This window comes from Bos indicus, chromosome 5 (assembly GCF_029378745.1).
Source record: "Bos indicus isolate NIAB-ARS_2022 breed Sahiwal x Tharparkar chromosome 5, NIAB-ARS_B.indTharparkar_mat_pri_1.0, whole genome shotgun sequence".
Lineage (NCBI taxonomy): Eukaryota > Metazoa > Chordata > Mammalia > Artiodactyla > Bovidae > Bos > Bos indicus.
The window spans coordinates 58,709,329-58,730,253 of record NC_091764.1 but is presented as its reverse complement, the minus strand read 5'-3'; the positions used below and the strand labels follow the sequence as shown (position 1 = coordinate 58,730,253).

At 37.0% G+C, this 20,925-nt stretch overlaps 2 pseudogenes; one reads left to right on the top strand and one right to left on the bottom strand.

Annotated features, from left to right (window-relative positions):
* Nucleotides 1-10,452: 10,452 nt before the first annotated feature.
* On the top strand, nt 10,453-11,349 carry LOC109558440 (olfactory receptor 6C2-like; annotated as a pseudogene).
* A 7,517-nt stretch (nt 11,350-18,866) lies between these two features.
* Nucleotides 18,867-20,235, bottom strand: LOC109558439 (olfactory receptor 6C70-like; annotated as a pseudogene).
* Nucleotides 20,236-20,925: the final 690 nt, after the last annotated feature.

Below are 20,925 nucleotides of genomic sequence, written 5' to 3'. Positions count from 1 at the left end.
TGTATATGTTTTTATTTATTTATGTAAATATATATATCCATTGCCTTAATTTTTTCTTTAAAAGAACTTGGAAAAAATTTATGGAATATAGTAATATCTGATATATAAGCAAATATCAAATTTTATGTGTCAAACAATGTTAACTAGAGAAATATGAAAACAGGAAAAGCACCATCTTTGCTATGAAAATTACCTGAGATAATTATCCTAGTGATGAAATCAGATATGGAGATTGCTCTTACAAACCATCCTTTCCACATGCATGTCTGAAACTGCCAGCATTAGCAAACTATGCACATCCCATGGGCTTTCCAGGTGGCTCAGTGGTAAAGAATCCACCTGCCAATACAGGAGACTCAAGAGACATACGTTTGATCCCTGGGTCTGGACAATCCCCTGGAGAAGGAAATGGAGCCCTACTCCAATATTCTTGCCTGGGAAATCCTATGGAGAGAGGAGCCTGACAGGCTATAGTCCATGGAGTCAAAAAGAGTTGGACATGACTTAGTGACTAAACAATAACAAACAATGGAAGAACTAGAGGCAAAGGAAGTGATTGCTGTCCAACTTTTTACTAACCCCATGGTCTGTAGCCTGCCAGACTCCTCTATCATATAAAGTTATGAAGTATCAAATTTGTAAGATACAGAAAAAGTGATGACTAGCAGCATATTTGGAGTCCAAATCCCATTAGAAAAAAAATTAATACAATCTTGAAACCAATTATATAAGCATTAATGCAAAGGAGATAAACAAGACATTAAACTTAACTAAACTTCAAAGAAAAAAGTAGTAAAGAATAAAGCAGAAATTATAGAAAAAGAAAATAGAGAATAAGCATAAAATGAAGGGCAGCAAGGCAAAAGAAAATAAGTGGACTATTGGGATAATTAAATCTTTTTTGAGTGATTTAAAAAAAAAGAGAAATCCAAGCATTGTATTGAGAAATAGCACATCACTGCACATAAATATAGACATGAAAGTAGGATAATTATAATTTTTCCAATAAGTCTGTAAATAGTGTTGTTCTATAAAATATATTATAACTGGTACAGAAAAATATAAAATTTGAATACTTGTATAGTTATTACAACTCATTAAAAAATCCAGAATCTAGTGGTTTCTACAAAGTATTTAGCAAATGCATACAAAAAAAAAATAATACCACTTCTACGCAGAGCTCTCCAGGCATAACTAAGAGTATGTACAAATTTCAAAAAATGAAAGCAGTATAATCTTGATATAAGACTTGACAATGATATTACAAGGGGATCTCAATGGTTAAACAAAGTCAAGTCCACTGGAAAAAGGAGCTTGTGCCTAGTCCTCATGGGTCAGCCTCCTCCAGTACAGAGCAGGTTGAAGAAGAGTGCAAACAGTAACTAAGTGGTCCATTACTTCATCAGTCAGCAGTTGAGAAGGATGTGATTACAGAGGACAAACAGGAGGTTTCTAAGGTACAGGGGATGTTCTGTTTCTTAACCTGTAGTGTGGATACCTCTATGACTGTACACTGTTTTTCACACATGATAGATTTCATAAAAAATAAAAGTTTCTCTTTAAAGCTGTACAATAATATAACTCTATGGTAAGGTAAATTCCATTGGCAAACCTTTATAAAGAAACTATAATTTATTCCTAATGTGGTTACATGTTTTTGAAGAATCTTAGAGCAAAAATATAACTTGTTATAAGATATATTTATTAAGATTATGGTCTTTACTAATTGCAAAAATACTGGTTAGATATATCACATATATACATTAGCAAAAAAAAAAAAGAATAGTAAAGGGGATAAAAATAGAATAATAAAATATCTAGGACTAAATCCGTGTGTAGTTACATAATAGTACTTTCTCAATATGATTCATGCTCACATTAAGTTCTACATATAAAATCGTAACTTTTATAAATTTTAATCAAATGCACTGTTTTTCTTTAACCTCTTCTATGGCCTAGACCAAAAATTTGAATAGTTCTTGACATGATAATAGCCAAATCCTATAATATAGTCTTCAATAACATAAATCCTAATAATAAATAAAACTAGATTACATTAGATTGATCAAAAATTTCATAAGATGTTATTGAAAATCCAAAATGAAAGCAAAACAGATTAATTATTAAAACCTCATATTTTTAGGAAATGTAGTAGGGGATTAAATCTGTTTGTCTGTTTGCTTTTCTATTAGTAAAATGGGAACCTGCCCTCTGTATGATGCTGTTTTTCCATCTACCCTCTCGAAAAACAGCGTCCCTGCTGTCGCCTGTTTTTCTTGCTTTGCCAAAGTTCATTAAGCAAAAGGTTCGTTAGTGATGTCAGAACCTACGTTACTGAGGATTTTTTACTTTATTCATTCAGATGATCCCAAAGCACCTCCAGAAGATTGAACAGAAGACTGTGGATATCCTTAATGTTGGAGTAGGAAAGCCAACTCCCTGCTTAGAACTGTCAGAGTTCTTCCAAATCCCAAAGGAATTCCTTTTGTTCTCCTTCCTTACTTCTGGTCCTCCTTGCCTCATGACAAAGTCCAAAGGAAAGTGTTTCCAAGGTTTAAAATATGAGAGTCTCTAATGAAAGTCTCTATCTGATATGAAAATGGAAGATGCAGTATTGAAGACCCTCCAAAGATGACCGGAGAAAATGTACGGTGAAGATCCTGTGAGACCAGTGCAGAGGGGCATCTCCCTTATCACACACAGGCAAACACAGTAAGGAGCTGCCAGCGGAAGCCAGGAAAAACTGTCAAATGAATAAGGACCATAAGGAAGCTAGGAGAACTACTTTCTCTTTTGAGAGATAAGAGTAAGAAATATGTGTTGTTATTTTCTTGTATGATGTGCTTAAACTTATTTCAGTTTGTAATACGGAAACTTGCAGCAGACATAGTATGAATTATCCAATAGTCCTTTGTAAAATTCAGGTCATAACCAGGGCTATATTTTTACACTGAGAAGTTGGCAACCATGCAGTTTAATTCAAGAATACACAGAAATACACCTTTCAAATCCCTGGGATTTATAGCCCGAAAGAATATTTAATGCTTAAAATATCAACATTTTCTCATGCTCTGCTTGCTGTGGGGAGTTGGACTTGAGATAGATGTCCACCACCTCCCTCCCACTTACCAGCATCTGAAATAAAGTAAACTTTGCTTTCAAAAAATAAATAAGTAAATTATAAATCTAAATTCTAGATTGTATTTTATAATGAAAAATTTAACCAGAAATATTTTAATTTTTCCTCAGCATGTATTTTCTGCATGCTAAGTCTCACTTCAGTTGTGTCAGACTCTAGGCGACCCTATGGACTGTAGTCTGCCAGGCTCCTCTGTTCTTGGAGATTCTCCAGGCAAGAATACTGGAGTGGGTTGCCATGCCCTTCTACAGGGGATCTTTACGACCTAGGGACTGAACCCTAATTTCTTATGTCTCCTGAACTGGCAGGCAGGTTCTTTACCACTGGAGCCACCTGGGAAGCCCTTTATATCTAACTTATTCAACAGATAGTAATTTGATGACTCAGCAAAGAGATACACTTTTTGCTGTTTATGAGGCACTGCAGAGGATAAAGCAAGGTTGAGGAGAGTATTTCACTAACAATTTTGGCATGGTGTATATTCAGAAGGAGAAGTATGAAAAAAAGACCACAGCAAGGATAACAGATTTTAGTACTTCACAGCTTATTCTACTTATTATGGCCTTTTTGCTGTCTTGAAGTAGTTAAGAGAAAATTAATTCTTAGCGAAACCACAATCAAGGACAAGTCAAAGAATAAGGCATCATGGATTAGTAGTATGCTGTTTTATTTGCTTAAAAGAGAAACTGTGAATAAATTGATCTTACTTAACAGAGGCAAAATAGGAATTACATAGCAAAAAAGGATTGAAGAGATAGGAAAAACCTCACAGAGTTTGAAAACAAATAACATTTTTTTTTTTTTACTTTACAATATTGTATTGGTTTTGCCATACATCAACATGCATCCGCCACAGGTGTACACATGTTCCCCATCCTGAACCCCCCTCCCACCTCCCTCCCCATACCATCCCTCTGGGTCATCCCAGTGCACCAGCCCCAAGCTTCCTGTATCCTGCATCGAACCTGGACTGGCGATTTGTTTCTTATATGATATTATACATGTTTTAATGCCATTCTCCAAAATCATCCCCCCCCCTTCCCTCTCCCACAGAGTCCAAAGAACATTCTTTTACTCTCCTTGTATAAGCTATTGATTGGTATGAGAGGCTCACAAAGAGACCACTCCTTTGGAGGGCAGAAGGGTCACCAAAGGAAACAGTTTTCATTACTTATTGATGTATTGAAAAATCTTGAGAATTTAAGAGCTAGGGTGTCACTAAATGATGTTGGCCATTAGCTTTGTTAGTGTCTTCATCTTAGTTGTGCCAGATCTGCACTTTTTACTTTTTAGAGTTTTTCATTAGTTTCTTTGCATAAATGTCCATTTTCCTGTGATGATTCATTTAAAGCAAGATTGGCTTTGCCATATGTACCTCAAGGGATTTTATAAGGCACATGTCCAAAGGAAGAGAGGACTTAGTCTTTTCAGATGCAGAGGTTCACGTGATTTGCAGGAAATATTTTAAAACTAATGGAGTGAACAATTGTAGATATAACCAATTGATGTCTCCAGGGAGATACTATTTAATTCAATTATGGAGAAACAGCAGGAACCCAGAGACTGTTTTCAGATGGGACATATTTTCCTAACTGTCACTGTAAATAATTAATACCAGTTATTGTTCCCTGAACAGAAATAGAATTTTTTCTTCTTGCTGAAGAATATACATAATTGTCACAGATATCAACAAAATAAAACTTATAATACAGGGGAAGAAGCTACCTTGTCCTCTTTCATGTGTATCTGAAATTATAATGTATATATATATACATATATATATATGTATATACATATATATATATATATGTGATTGCATGTGATATCCGGGCAGCCTGATTGGAAGGCAAGTGTAGATAGATGTAAGTGACGATGTCCAAGTAAGGCAACAGACTTCCTTAATTGTCTGGGTATATCTCAAGCATTAATATGCATATAAAACCCTTGATCATCATACCAAAATAGTCTTATTTTTATTCTTTCATGGGCACCTAACCTCTCCACCCCACTACCTGGTTAAAACATTTAGGTCTCTCTGAGAAGAGGAATCTATACTGTGAACCTCCTGATGAATCCTATTCAGAGTAACATATGTTAAATAATGTAGTTAAATGCAAATTTTTTATGGACGAAGCTGCTAAGTCACTTCAGTCGTGTCCAACTCTGCGCGACCCCATAGACGGCAGCCCAGCAGGCTCCTCTGTCCATGGGACTTTCCAGGCAAGAGTACTGAAGTGGGTTGCTATTGCCTTCTCCAATGGAAGAAGAGGATAGCACATTAATAAATAGCTACAGTGAGAATTCTAGTATAAGTTCAATGAGTTTTATAATACAGAACCTAGCTCTGTGCTTGACAGGTAGTAGACACTGGATGGAATATTTCCATTTAAAATAGGCTGCCTCAGATTTCCCAATAACCAGGTGGAAGCAACTCCTGACATAGAAGTAAATGGATGTGCTTTAATGGAAGGCAGGGTGACAGAAAAGTTTGGTGTTGCTTCATTATATAAGAAGAGTAAGTTCAGGAGAATTTCAGAGTGTAGGAGTACAGGCGTGGTTTGCACAGGTCTCAGCCTATGGATAAGACTGGACCTGTGGCTCTTATGATTACAAGACTCCCTTTAGCCATAACCATCAGAAAACTTAAAAAATATATATTTCTTACAGATCCTAGAAAGCATACGACACACTTGCTGCCATGCACTGAGGTTATGGGAAGAGAAATGGAAAAGGGTTAGAGGATACTAGGTATTCTTCTTCTATCGTGGTCCAAGGTCAGGACTAGAGTCTCAAGGGCTCGCTCTTTAATGGTGAACTTAAGACACAAGCGAGGAATTTTAAAGCCTGAGAAGAGAAAAAACAAGAGAACCAAATGATCAGTTATTCAGACAGTAAAGAATCTGCCTGCAACCTAGGAGACCCAGGTTCAATCCCTGGGAGGGGAAGATGTCCTGGAGAAGGGAATGGCTACCCACTCCAGTATTCTTTTATGGAGGATCCTATGGACAGAGAAGTCTGGTAGGGTACAGTCCATGGGGTCACAAAGAGTTGCACAAGATTGAGTGACTAACACTTTCACTTCACTTTCAAGCTCTCTAAAACAAAAGAGCCTGACAGGAGGGGTGGAGGGTCATGTTAGCCTGGATTTTTACCTAGCCTGGTGGCTGGCAATGTGTTTATTGAAGCCTTCTTTGAAATAGATGCCCTGACTGTCAAAGCATAAATCAGGCACTTGCGTTATGAAAAGAAAAGTCAACAGTCAGGGCTTACTTTACAATACCATCAATGCACAGCCCAGTAAACCACGAGAAGTCAGGCAGAGAGAGGTAGGGCTCTCAGGAGGTGAGCTGGGAGGACAAAGGCCATTAAGACAAACATCACCTTTGCCCTTGCATTTGTGGGAAGGTTTCTGAAAGGATAAGACTAGTATAAATTAGGAGAATGACAAGACTCTCATCTTCTGAAAAATGAGAAGATATATTCATACTTATTTAATAAAATATGAAGATGGAAAACATGACTAAAAGTGATATTGTGTTTCTGAAGAAGAAAAATAGAACAAAAGCTGGTTAAATTTAAAGTTGGAATAAAGGATCACTTAGAAAACAGGAAAAATTAAAAAGCAAACTACAGGTCAAATAAGTAGGTAAATTTTGCCATTAAGACAGTCAGTGAAAAAGCTGGCTTAAAACTCAACATTCTAAAAACAAAGATCATGGCATCTGGTTCCATCACTTTATGGCAACAGATAGGGAAACAATGGAAACAGTGAGATACTTTATTTAGGGGGGCTGCAAAATCAATGCAGATGGTGACTGCAGCCATGAAATTTAAAAAAGAAAAAAAAAATGCTTACTCCTTTGAAGAAAAGTTATGACCAACCTAGAAAGTATATTAAAAAGCAGAGACATTACCTTGCTGCCAAAGGTCCCGATAGTTAAAGCCATGGTTCTTCCAGTAGTCATGTATGGATGTGAGAGTTAAGCTATAAAGAAAGCTGAACAGCAAAGAATTATGCTTTTGAACTGTGGTGTTGGAGAAGATTCTTGAGAGTCCCTTGGACTGCAAGGAGATCAAACCAGTCAATCCTCAAAGAAATCTGTCCTGAATATTCTTTGGAAGGACATGCTGAAGCTGAAACACCAATACTTTGGCTACCTGGTGCAAAGGACTGACTCATTGGAAAAGTCCCTGATTATGGGGAAGATTGAAGGCAGGAGGAGAAGGGAATGACAGAAGATGAGATGGTTGGATGGCATCACTGACTCAATGGACATGAGTTTGAGCAAGCTCTGGGAGTTGGTGATGGACAGGGAAGCCTGGAATGCTGCAGTCCATGGGGTCACAAAGAGTGCGACATGACTGAATGACTGAACTGAACTGTAAACAATCAGAATTAACATCCTGTTCTTCGTTCCAAATAATATTGCTTCTCTAATAAGAGAAGAAATATTAACTGTGTAGCTGTGATTTAGTCACAGTCGGTTCATAAGATAATGAGATCAGTAGCTGTGGAAATTGAGCAGAAAACTATTTTGCAGTATGAATAACAGCTTAATAATAACTATGACATTTATAATTTATTGAATGTTATTATGGATCTCTGTATAAGTCAGAGTTCTTTTTTGAGTGTGTCTGATTCCAAACTCTTGAGATTTCTACTATATTTAAAAAACTCAACCGTACTCCCACCACCTAGGGGTAATAGAAAGGCCATTCTATATTTGGCCTCTAATCGAGAATCAGTGCAAAAGAAACCAATCCAGTGCTAATATACTGCTAATGTTGTTTAGTTGATTCTTGAACAACAAAACTTTGAACTGTGTGGGACAATTATAGGCATATTTTTTTCAATAAATATAGTGGGAACACTTTGGGAGATTTGCTACAATCAAAAAATTAAAAATTCACAGAGGAGCCATGTACCCTAGAAATAAGGCATTTACAAAAAAGTTGTGTGTGTCATAAATGCAAAAATATATATGGATACTAGTGCATCTTTGTATATGCAGAAGGCATTGTTGTTGTTCAGTCACTAAGTCATGTCCAATTTTGGAAACATAACCCACTTACCAAATTGTTACTGTTCAGTTACCAAGTCGCCTCTTTGTGACCCCATGAACTACAGCACACCAGGCTTTCCTGTCCTTCACTATCTCCCAGAGTTTGCTCAAGCTCACATCCATTGAGTCGGTGATGCCCTCCAACCATCTTGTCCTCTGTCACCCTCTTCTCCTCCTGCCTTCAATTCTTCCCAGCATCAAGGTCTTTTCCAATGAGTCAGTTCTTCGCGTTAGATGGCCAAAGTATTGGAGCTTCAGCTTCAGCATCCAATGAATATTCAGTGTTGATTTATTTTAGGATTGACTAGTTTGACTTCCTTGCTGTCCAAGGAACTCTCAAGAGTCTTCTCCAACATCACAGTTCAAAAGCATCAATTCTTCGGCTCTCAGCCTTCTTTATGGTCCAACTCTCATATCCATACATGACTACTGGAAAAACCATAGCTTTGACCATCCAGACCTTTGTCAGCATAGTGATGTCTTGCAACATCCCTGCCAGTAGGCCACTGACCCTGTCCCTCTGGATCCAGAGGGGAAAGCCTTTCATCCTCATAGTCTATGAGGTTTCTGTGAAACATCTAACTGGTGATATGAACTTAATAATGATTTTTATTTGGAAAACTCCTGACCTTTGTAACCCACCAAATAAAAGACAGATCAATTCTACTAACTGAAATGTGCTTGGAGAATATGCAGAAAGAAGAATACCAAACAGAAAACAAAAAGGAAGAGCTCTCAAGATCGAATACTAGGAAACAGCGATATTTCATAGATGAGTAGAGAATGAAAAGACTGTGTAAGACACTAAAAAAAAAAGAGATTCAAAATTAGAAAAATGAGAATTATGGTGTGGAATCCCTTTGAAAAATGACTAATTGGGTCCCCAGTTTCTTGCTATGATCATATACTGGTTAGTACTCTTAGATGTGAAAAATGACTAAAATTAAATTTATTTATTTATTTATTTTTCCTAATTTTATTTTATTTTTAAACTTTACATAATTGTATTAGTTTTGCCAAATATCAAAATGAATCCGCCACAGGTATACATGTGTTCCCCATCCTGAACCCTCCTCCCTCCTCCCTCCCCATACCATCCCTCTGGGTCGTCCCAAGAACATATTGACTCCAGGTAAAATAGCTACAAAAACGTGCCATTGATTTCAAACGTAATAAAAGTTTTATAAGTGTTAGAAGATCAGGGGGTCAATGGAATTGAAAGTCAGGTTGAAGAAGCTTAAAGGATAAACTGAGCAGGGATGAGATAAGATAAGACACTAATATCTTTTCAAAGGCATTGAAACCATAATGAAAACAGGTGCAGCATAGAAGAATAATTTTGATGATATTAAAAAAGTTGTCACTTCAAAGCTTTAGGAACCACAGTCAATTACCCGAAAAATAACATGAATGCACATGAGCATATTTCTTTTGCTAATAGCACAATCTTACTTCACACTATAGGTAAAATGAGTGCTCAGTCATCTCCGACTTTTTGCAACCCCAAGGACAGTAGCCCACCAGGCTCCTCTGTCCATGGGATTCTCCAGGCAAGAATGCTAGAGTGGGTTGCCATTTCCTTCTCCAATAGATAAAATAGTAGTGCTTGAAACCAACTATGAATTAAGAATAGGAAAACAAGTAGAAAAGAATAAATGGACAGCGGAAAGTGTCAGGACCCAGGCTTGTGTTTTGTTATCATTCTTTTTTGTTTTCCAGGAGAGATACATCTTACCCTTTAAAGAACCCTTATAAAGTAACAGTTGAAGATAATTCATCTTCATCATCTGGATATATCCCATATCCAAAGTTTGTCTTGGATAAAAAAAAAGTAGTATTATCTTTAGTAGTAGATAATGAAGTAGTATTATCTTTTTTCACTACTTTTTTGTAAATTTAGTCCATGTCATGAATTAACAAACATTTGTAAATTTTGAGGGGCCAACAATGATCTTAGAAAGAGTTGGTTTGATACTAAAATAAATCCTAAAGGAATAATCCTCTCTCACGCTTGTAAATTCAGAAAGACTGTCAGAACAGTGATGATATTGATTATAATGTGAAGGGCTAACTAAATGTAGACCAATGTGAAGGGATAAATAAATGTAGACTGACGAGAAGGGATAAGTAAATGTAGACTGGTTTGTTTGGCTGTAACTGCAGTGTTTTGGTAAAGAATTCATTTATGAACCTCCTTATAAAATCTCTTTGATTTTCTTTTGTCAATTGGATAGATTTCAAAACTCAGTGATGAAAAACCACACAGCAATAACAACTTTCATCCTTCTGGGACAGACAGATGACCCACAACTGCAAATTCTGCTTTTCATCTATTTCTCACTTACCTGTTGAGTGTAACAGGGAACTTGACGATCATCACCCTCACACTGGTAGACTCCCATCTTAAAACTCCTATGTACTTCTTCCTCAGAAATGTTTCCTTCTTGGAAGTCTCATTGACCACTGTCTGTATTCCTCGGTTTCTGTACAGTATATCAACTGGGGACAATACCATCACCTATAATGCTTGCGCAGGTCAAATTTTTTTTGTTATTCTGTTTGGAGCAACAGAATTTTTTCTGCTGGCAGCCATGTACTACAACCACTATGTGGCCATCTGTAAATCCCCGCATTGCACGACCATCGTGAACAAGAGAGTCTGCACCTTCTTAGTCCTCAGCTGTTGGGTTTCGGGTTTGATAATCATCATCCTACTCCTTAAGCTCCAGCTGGAATCCTGTATTTCCAATGTCATTGATCATTTTAGTTGTGATGCTGGTCCCCTCCTAAAGATCTTGTGCTCAGATCATAGGTAATAGAACAAATAGTTATCCTTGTGGCTGTATTTGCCCTCATTATCACCCTAGTGTGTGTATTTCTGTCCTACACATACATCATTAGGACAATTCTGAGGTTTCCCATGGTCCAACAAAGGAAAAAGGCCTTTCTACCTGCTCATCCCCCATGATTGTAGTTTCCATCACCTATGGAAGCTGTATCTTCATCTATGTCAAACCCTTGGCAAAGGAAGAGGTGGCCATAAATAGAGGTGTCTCAGTGTCCACCACTGCTGTGGCCCCTTTGTTGAACCCCTTCATTTACACCCTGAGGAGTAAGCAAGTGAAGCAGCTTTCAATAACTCCATAAAAAGGATTGCATTCCTCTCAAAAGAATCCAAGTTTTCATCAGAGTAGAATGAAACTCTTCTAAATATTTAACTACAGCTTCTAATCGACTTCACTTTCGCTTTTCACTTTCCTGCATTGGAGAAGGAAATGGCAACCCACTCCAGTGTTCTTGCCTTGTGAATCCCAGGGACGGAAGAGCCTGGTGTGCTGCCGTCTATGGGGTCGATAAGAGTTGGACAGGACTCAGCGACTTCTCCTTCTAATTATTTCATTGCTTTGTATCTATAATTTCATCATTTTATCCTTCTCAAAGTCATTTAATACTGCTTCCTAATCTCACTGTAATCAAACTTCTCTCAAACCAAACTCATATATGTTTTCTTTTATTGTGAAACTATAAAATATACTTCCAAGTAATTAAACTTGTCTCCAGTTCTGACCTAGTCTTTTCTTCAATGATCTAAGAGAATTAGGTGAGTAATAATATTTAATGTACATAAATTATACAGAAGATACATTATGTAATAACACTAATTTTACCAATAGTACCTTAAAATACTAATAATCAAATAAAATAAGTCAACAATAATAAACATGTATTAAAAATAAATTTGTCCAAACAGGTATTCCAGGCTAATTAAAATAATGAAACAGCAAACAGGAAATAACTATATCAATGGGAGTTTCAGAATGATCTGAATTCTAAAAAATGGAAGCATTTTCACAATCACTAATAAGAGGCATTAGTTATATAGTTTCTATTCACTTAAAAGGGATGCATCTAATTTAAAATAAATTTAAACATGACATCACTTATTATGAGTTACAAAATTAGATGTATGAATGATTTAGAATATAAAATGTTAAATGTTCATAATACAACTACACATTAATACAAGGGCAACAGAATGATTTTAAAAGATATCAGAGATATCCTAAACAACAGAAATAGAAAGTTATAAAAGCAAGTAAATATTAGAATTATGATCAAGGGACAATTGAAGATAATATTGCTAAATTTGATAACTTAGAATTTAAAGCAAGTAACAGGTGAGCTTGTCAATTAAAAAGAAAAAGGAAAGAAGGAAGGAATGAAGAAAGAAAGAAAACCTTTCTTGATAATACATTCACTTTTTCATTATTTTCATTGAATGTGAACAATTACTTCTACTGGCTAAGAAACAAACAAACAAAAAAAAACTGTTCTAAAAATTTGAGAAATTGTGCCTGATATTAAATGAAAACCTCAGAAACTATTTATTTTTAAATGTAAAGTGGGCTTTGAAATTGCCAATATTCTTTTAAATTATTTCTATTGGCATAATTCTGCCTTTACCAATCCCATAAATATTTCAGTTATACTAAAATGTAGACGGAAGAAGACTGAGTAAATTAACCAATATATTACAAGTAGCAAAGAGTGGAGTCTGGATTTTAATTTCAAGTCATGTTTAATCTGCTGCAGTACATAACCTATCAAGAAGCAATGTGGTTTTGGTGGGGCAGGGTTGGCAAAAGACATTGTAATTGAAAACTAAATGAAAGTAATTGAAAGACACTGTAATTGAAAGTATACACACCAGCTAGTAGGAGAGATCTTTACCTGCAATAATACACTCTTAAGTTATGTATGGTTGTGAGAGTTGGACTACAAAGCAAGCTGAGGGCAGAATTGATGCTTTTTAACTGTGGTGTTGGAGAAGACTCTTGAGAGTCCCTTGGACTGCAGGGAGATTCAACCAGTCCATCCTAAAGGAAATTAGTCCTGGGTGTTCATTGGAAGGACTGATGTTGAAGCTGAAACGCCAATACTTTGGCCACCTGATGTGAAGAGTTGACTCATTTGAAAAGACCCTGATGTTGGGAAAGATTGAAGGCAGAAGGAGAAGGGGATGACAAAGGATGAGATCATTAGATGGCATCACCGACTCAATGGACATGAGTTTGGGTAAACTCTGGGGAGTTGGTAATGAACAGGGAGGCCTGGGATGCTGTGGTTCATGGGGTTGCAAAGAGTCGGACACGACTGAGCGACTGACATGAACTGAACTGAAGTTATCAATATGCCTAATTATCTCTGTTAAATTTCTTTATTGATATCAAAGAAAAATATTGTTGTCTAAACATTTCAGAATTTATATAATAGACTTTACATAGCATGATCTGTCCTATTGCAGCATATTTGGAATTTATGTTTTGATAAGAAGGAACATGAGATAAAAATGGAGTTATCACCTCCCTGCAACTTTGAAACATAAACCATTAACATGACCTCATGATACATACAACAGAGAGCTCTTATGTACTAAAGTCACTGTAAGAAATATTGGAATAAACAAATCTGCACAAGAGACACTAAAGTAGTCATAATTGAAACCTGAGTAATTATGTGACACTTAGAAATGTGTGGCTAATAAGTCAATAAATGATGAATATAATTATGATATTATATATAATTCCAAAAGAGACAAATAATTTTAATTACTTAATTTAGATTAGGCTTTCCTGGTGGCTCAGACGGTAAAGCATCTGCCTATAATGCGTGTAGACCTGGCTTCGATCCCTGGATTGGGAAGATCCTCTGGAGTAGGTGGCAACCCACTCCAGTACTATTGCCTGGAAAATCCCATGGACGGATGGAGCCTGGTAGGCTACAGTCTGTGGGGTCACAAATAGTTGGACACGACTGAGTGACTTTACTTTCTTTCACTTTCACTATAAAAGCTATATGTTAAAACAAGAACAAGTTCAGGACATCAATATCTAAAATTCAGAAAGTATAGGAGTCAGAGACAAAAGTTGCTCTTTTTCTTTATATGTGGAATTTTAAGTGTCATATGGGCAGTGTGTGCTCAGTCATGTCTAACTCTTTGCAACCCCATGGACTGTAGACCGCCAAGCTTCTCTGTCCATGGGATTCTCCAGTCAAGAATAAAAGAGTAGGTTGCCATTTCTTCCTCCAGGAGATTTTCCCCAACCAGGGATCAAACCTGTGTCTCCTAAATTGCAGGCATATTCTTTACTGCGGAGCCATCAGATAACCCATCAAAACAATGATAATAAGCAATTAATATTTGAGCTACTGAGATTTTATTGTCTTGAAAAGTAGCATCCTTTTAAAATGGAGGTGAAAGAAGTGAAATGGTGGCAGCATTGTAGTTTGAAAGGAAGAAGGCTAAAAAAGCTTAATACAGAGAAGGTCCATTTGGTTAGGATTGCTTACTAGCACTGTTTTTTTTTTTTTTTTTTCTGGTGTTATGTTTCCCTAATTGTTTGTAATGTCTGTGGCCTTTGTTGATGTCTGTACATTTGAAGAAGTGAGCACCACTTCCAAGCTTTACAGATTGGCTTTGAGATGGAAAGCCCGTGACCACTCAGTCCTCCCAGAGATCCTGGACTCACCATCTGGTAGAGTTCATGGATGAGATTGATGCTGAAGTCCAGTACCACTTATTGAAGAGTATTGTCGATCAAAAAAATAACACACACGTGAGAGTTGTGGGTTATGTTTCATTTGGGGTATAATGAGGGCTGTAGCCTGGGAGACAGCATTACAGATAGCACTGAGAAACTGACCTCACTGTGGACCCCAGCATTAGGGTCACCCAGCTACCTCCTATGCCAGGCTGGGCCCATGGCCCAAAGCTCTAGGGCAGTGCCTGCTCCAACACCACCAGCCCATGTGGATCCAAGATCCAGACTTGACCTTGTGTTCCCATTCTCCAGGAATGTCCCCCACAGACTTAGGCTGAAAGTCCACCTCCATGTACACAGGCTCTAAAACCAATACCACAGTCTAAGACCAGGCATACTTCCAGAGACACAGGTGCCAGAGCATCCTAGTGGACCCCAACACCAGGCTGGTCCCCACAGGCTCCAGAGCAGGTCCATCCCCAGGCACCAGGCTCAACACAGCATCCCATCACCTCTTGCAGATTCAGGCTCTTGCCCCATCCTGCACCAGATCATCCTTGGGCACCTGTGTACCAGGATTGCCATAACAGATTCAGATGTCAGACCTGCCTCAGTAGACCCAGGCTCCAGGCATACACCTGCAGGCACAGACACCGGATCAGCCCTGGTGACCTAGGCAGTAGGCCCACTTGATGGGAATGGAAATTAAATGGTAATGGAATGGACATGGTAATGATAATGGAAATTAAAACAGAAATAAACAAATGGGACCCAGATAAATTTAGAAGATTTGCATAGCAAAGGAAACAATAAACACAAGGAAAAGAAAATCAATAGAATGGGGGAAAATATTTGCAAATGATGTGACCAAAAAGGGATTAATTTCTAAAAATATATAAATAGCTCACATAGCTCAATATCTAAGAAACAAACAACCCAATCAAAAAAAAAAAAATGGGCAGAAGATCTAAATAGACATTATTCCAAAGAAGACACACAGGTGGCTAAAAGGCACATGAAAAATGTTGAAAATCGCTGATTACTAGAGAAATGCAAATAAAAACTACAATAAAGTACCACCTCATACTAGTCAGAATGGCCATCATCAAAAACTCTACAAACAATAAATGCTAGAGAGGGTGTCGAGAGAAGAGAACACTCCTATATTGTTGATGGGAATGTAAGTTGATGCAGTCACTGAAAAACAGTATGGAGGTTTCTAAAAAAAACTAAAAATAAAACTAATGTATGAATCAGCAATCCTACTTCTGGGGACACGCCCAGAGTAAACTAAAATTTGAAAAGACACATGTACCCCAAAATTCATTTCAACACTATTTACAACAGCCCTTACATGGAAGCAAACTAAACGCTCATCAGCAAATGACTGGATAAAAAAAAGCATGGTGCATATACACACAATGAAATATTATTCAACCATTAAAAAAGAATGAAATAATGCCATTTGCAGCAGCATGGATAGACCTAGGGATTATCACAATGAGTGAAGTAAGCCAGACAGAGAACAACAAGTATCATATGACATGGCTCAAGTGGTAAAAATCCACCTGCAATGCAGGAGACAGAGGCGATGCAAGTTTGGTTTCCCAGTTCAGAAGATGCCCTAGAGTAGGAAATGGCAGCCCACTGCAGTATTCTTACTTGAAAATCGGGTGCACAGAGGAGCCTGGTGGGTACAGTCCACAGAGGCACAAAGAGTCGGACACAACTGAGCAAGCAGTCATGACACACAATTGCTTATATGTGGATTTTTTTGCTGTTGTTGTTGGCAAAGAAATGTCTCTGCTTTTTATTTTTTTAATGTAAATTTATTTTAATTGGAGGTTAATTACTTTACAATATTGTATTGGTTTTGCCATACATTAACATGAATCTGCCACATATAAATTAACCTACTTACAAAACAGAAATAAACTCACAGACACAAAAAACAAACTTATATTAACCAAAGAGCAAAGGAGGGGTAAATTAGGAGTTTGTGATAACATATGCACACTACCATAATAAAAATATATAACCAACAAGGACCTACTGTACAGCCCAGGAAACTGTGTGCAATACTTTGTAATAACCTACAAGGAAAAGAGGCTGAAAAAAAGAACATATATAACTTAATTATTTTGCTGTACACCTGAAACTAATACAACATTATAAATCAACCATGCTTCAATTTAAAAATAGGAAATTATACATGTTTACTAAGCAAAGGATAATAGGAAAGATATAAACATCTGAATGCAGAGTTCCAAAGAATAGCAAGAAGAGATAAGAAAGCCTTCTTCAGCGATCAATGCAAAGAAATACAGGAAAACAACAGAATGGGAAAGACTAGGGATCTCTTCAAGGAAATCAGAGATATCAAAGGAACATTTCATGCAAAGATGAGCTCGATAAAGGACAGAAATGGTATGGACCTAACAGAAGCAGAAGATATTAAGAAGAGATGGCAAGAATACACAGAAGAACTGTACAAAAAAGATCTTCACGACCCAGATAATCACGATGGTGTGATCACTGACCTAGAGCCAGACATTCTGGAATATGAAGTCAAGTGGGCCTTAGAAAGCATCACTATGAACAAAGCTAGTGGAAGTGATGGAACTCCAGTTGAGCTATTCCAAATCCTGAAAGATGATGCTGTGAAAGTGCTGCACTCAATATGCCAGCACATTTGGAAAACTCAGCAGTGGCCACAGGACTGGAAAAGGTCAGTTTTCATTCCAATCCCAAAGAAAGGCAATGCCAAAGAATGCTCAAACTACAGCACAATTGCACTCATCTCACATGCTAGTAAAGTAATGCTCCAAATTCTCCAAGCCAGGCTTCAGCAATATGTGAACCGTGAACTTCCTGACGTTCAAACTGGTTTTAGAAAAGGCAGAGGAACCAGAGATCAAATTGCCAACATCTGCTGGATCATAGAAAAAGCAAGAGAGTTCCAGAAAAACATCTATTTCTGCTTTATTGACTATGCCAAAGCCTTTGACTGTGTGGATCACAATAAACTGTGGAAAATTCTGAAAGAGATGAGAATACCAGACCACCTGACCTGCCTCTTGAGAAACTTGTATGCAGGTCAGGAAGCAACAGTTAGAACTCGACATGGAACAACAGACTGATTCCGAATAGGAAAAGGAGTTCGTCAAGGCTGTATATTGTCACCCTGTTTATTTAACTTATATGCAGAGTACATCATGAGAAACGCTGGACTGGAAGAAACACAAGCTGGAATCAAGATTGCCTGGAGAAATATCAATAACCTCAGATATGTAGATGACACCATCCTTATGGCAGAAAGTGAAGAGGAACTAAAAAGCCTCTTGATGAAAGTGAAAGAGGAGAGTGAAAAATTTGGCTTAAAGCTCAACATTCAGAAAACGAAGATAATGGCATCCAGTCCCATACTTCGTGGGAAATAGATGGGGAAACAGTGGAAACAGTGTTTGACTTTATTTTTCTGGGCTCCAAAATCACTGCAGATGGTGACTGCAGCCATGAAGTTAAAAGACGCTTACTCTTTGAAAGGAAAGTTATGACCAACCTAGATAGCATATTCAAAAGCAGAGACATTACTTTGCAAACAAAGGTCCATCTAGTCAAGGCTATGGTTTTTCCTGTGGTCATGTATGGATGTGAGAGTTGGACTGTGAAGAAGGCTGAGTGCCGAAGAATGGATGCTTTTGAACAGTGGTGTTGGAGAAGACTCTTGAGAGTCCCTTGGACTGCAAGGAGATCCAACCAGTCCATTCTGAAGGAGATCAGCCCTGGGATTTCTTTGAAAGGAATGATGCTAAAGCTGAAACTCCAGTACTTTGGCCACCTCGTGCAAAGAATTGACTCATTGGAAAAGACTCTGATGCTTGGAGGGATTGGGGGCAGGAGGAGAAAGGGACGACAGAGGATGAGATGGCTGGATGTCATCACTGACTCGATGGATGTAAGTCTGGGTGAACCCCGGGAGTTGGTGATGGACAGGGAGGCCTGGCGTGCTGCGATTCATGGGGTCGCAAAAAGTCGGACATGACTGAGCGACTGATCTGATCTGACTAAGCTGACAAAAATTTTAAAGTTGATTCAAAAAACACCTTACAAAATAAGACTCTACATTACACTTTTAAAGAATAAGTTCTCTTGGAGAATCTTAAGCATATTTAATAATTCAGTTTAAGAATTTTTAAAATTATGGCTTTTAAATGAATCATGGAACATTCATTTAAATTACTTAGGAAATAAAATACTCCAAAAATTTATATTCCATAATACAACCAAATCCCTCCATTCATTTTATTCTACATTCTATTAGAGAAAATAAATTTTGCAATTTTGTATTTCTAACACAGAAATACTTCATTTTGAAGAACAGAAAGTTAAATTCAGATGTATAGAATGGAAAGGGTTTCTAAGCTCAAGTAAGCACAAGTTATATAATAAATTAAATATTAGAGTCAATTCTTGTACTAGAAACATCAAAAGAGTTTTTGTTCAATGTTTCTTTTATGCTTTCATGTTGATTATTTCAATAAACAGTATTACTTGTCTGAAGCAGAAAATATCTTTCTAAATACATCTCTGAAGGTTTGTTGAACTTGCTGGTTCCTCTAAGTATAAATGAATGGGTTCAACAAAGGAGCAATTGAAATATTTAATACAGCCACTCCTTTGCTTAAAGTGATCCTTTCATTTGCTGAGGGCTTTATGTAGATAAATATAAAACTACCATAAGTGATGGATACAACAATCATGTGAGAAGAGCAGGTAGAAAAGGCTTTTTTTCTTTTGTTGAGCTGAAGGGAATTTTAGAATTGTCTTGATGATGTAAGAGTAAGAAAGAATTATCAATAACAGTGTGACCACGAGGATTATCGCAGCTAATAAAAATGCAATAATTTCTAGTAAATATGTGTCTGAGCAAGAAAGTTGTAGAATAGGAGAAATATCACAAATGAAATGATCAATAACATTTGAATCACAGAAATCCAGGTAAAGACCCAAAATCAGTGGAGGGAAAATGACCAGGAAGCCAGATGCCCAAGAACTGAGTACCAGCTGATGACAAATTGTGCTGCTCATGATGGATGTATAACGCAAAGGCTTGCAAATGGCAACATAGCAGTCATAGGACATAACCGGCAGAAGGAAAAATTCTGTAAGTCCCAAGAATATGTAAAAAAATAACTGAGACAGGCAACCAATATAAGAAATAGTCTTTTCTCTGTTTACAGTGGTGATTAGGAATCTGGGGATGCAAGCACTTGTGAATGACATTTCCAGGAAAGAGAAATTATGGAGGAAGAAATACATTGGGGTCTTGAGATGGGACTCCAACAGAGTGAGGGCAATGATGGTTAAGTTTCCGATCATGCTCAATGTGTAATTTAGAAGCAGAAACAAAAAAAATTAGGATCTGTAACTGAGAATCATCTGTCAGTCCCAGAAGGACAAACTCTGTGTGCCTTGTATGATTCTTCATGTCTCCTCTGTGATTTCAAACAATGTCTTGTAATAAAAAGGTATAAAAGTAAGAAACTACAGGAATAGATTTATCTTTAAGATTTGATATATTAAAGTATACATAGGCACATACCCAATTGCCTGAGTTTGAAGATATGCTCTAGAACTGTGCTACAAATACTATTATTACCGGAGTCAACTCAGTTTTGAAAATTAACCTATAAAATCCATAAGAGTTGATTTTTTTCAGGCTTATTTACAAACTTCCAGTCAATTACAACTGCTTCCAATTTGTCCATTGTTAAATAAATTAAATAAATCCTTGGTTCAGATTTCAAAATAATTCATTAATTTTTAATTAACTTCATCAAAATAAAATTATACCAGTGAAGTGAATTAAAACCTACAGTTAAATTCTGATACTTCAGATTTCATATTAAAGGGACATTTGATTCAAGCCCAGTTAGTCACCTAGAGAAGTAACTTCTCTAGAAACTACTGATGAAGGCATAGAAAGGACAACAAGAGAAAAATAGAACATAATTTGTAGTACTCCAGCAAAATAAATAAAAGTTGAATCTAGGAAAACCTGAAAATGAATATAAAGCAGATATAATCACATTTACAAAAAATTAACAATGCATTGAGAACTTCAACATTTTGCCACATGTAATGGAGACCAAATAATAAAAGAGAAAATACAGAAAAG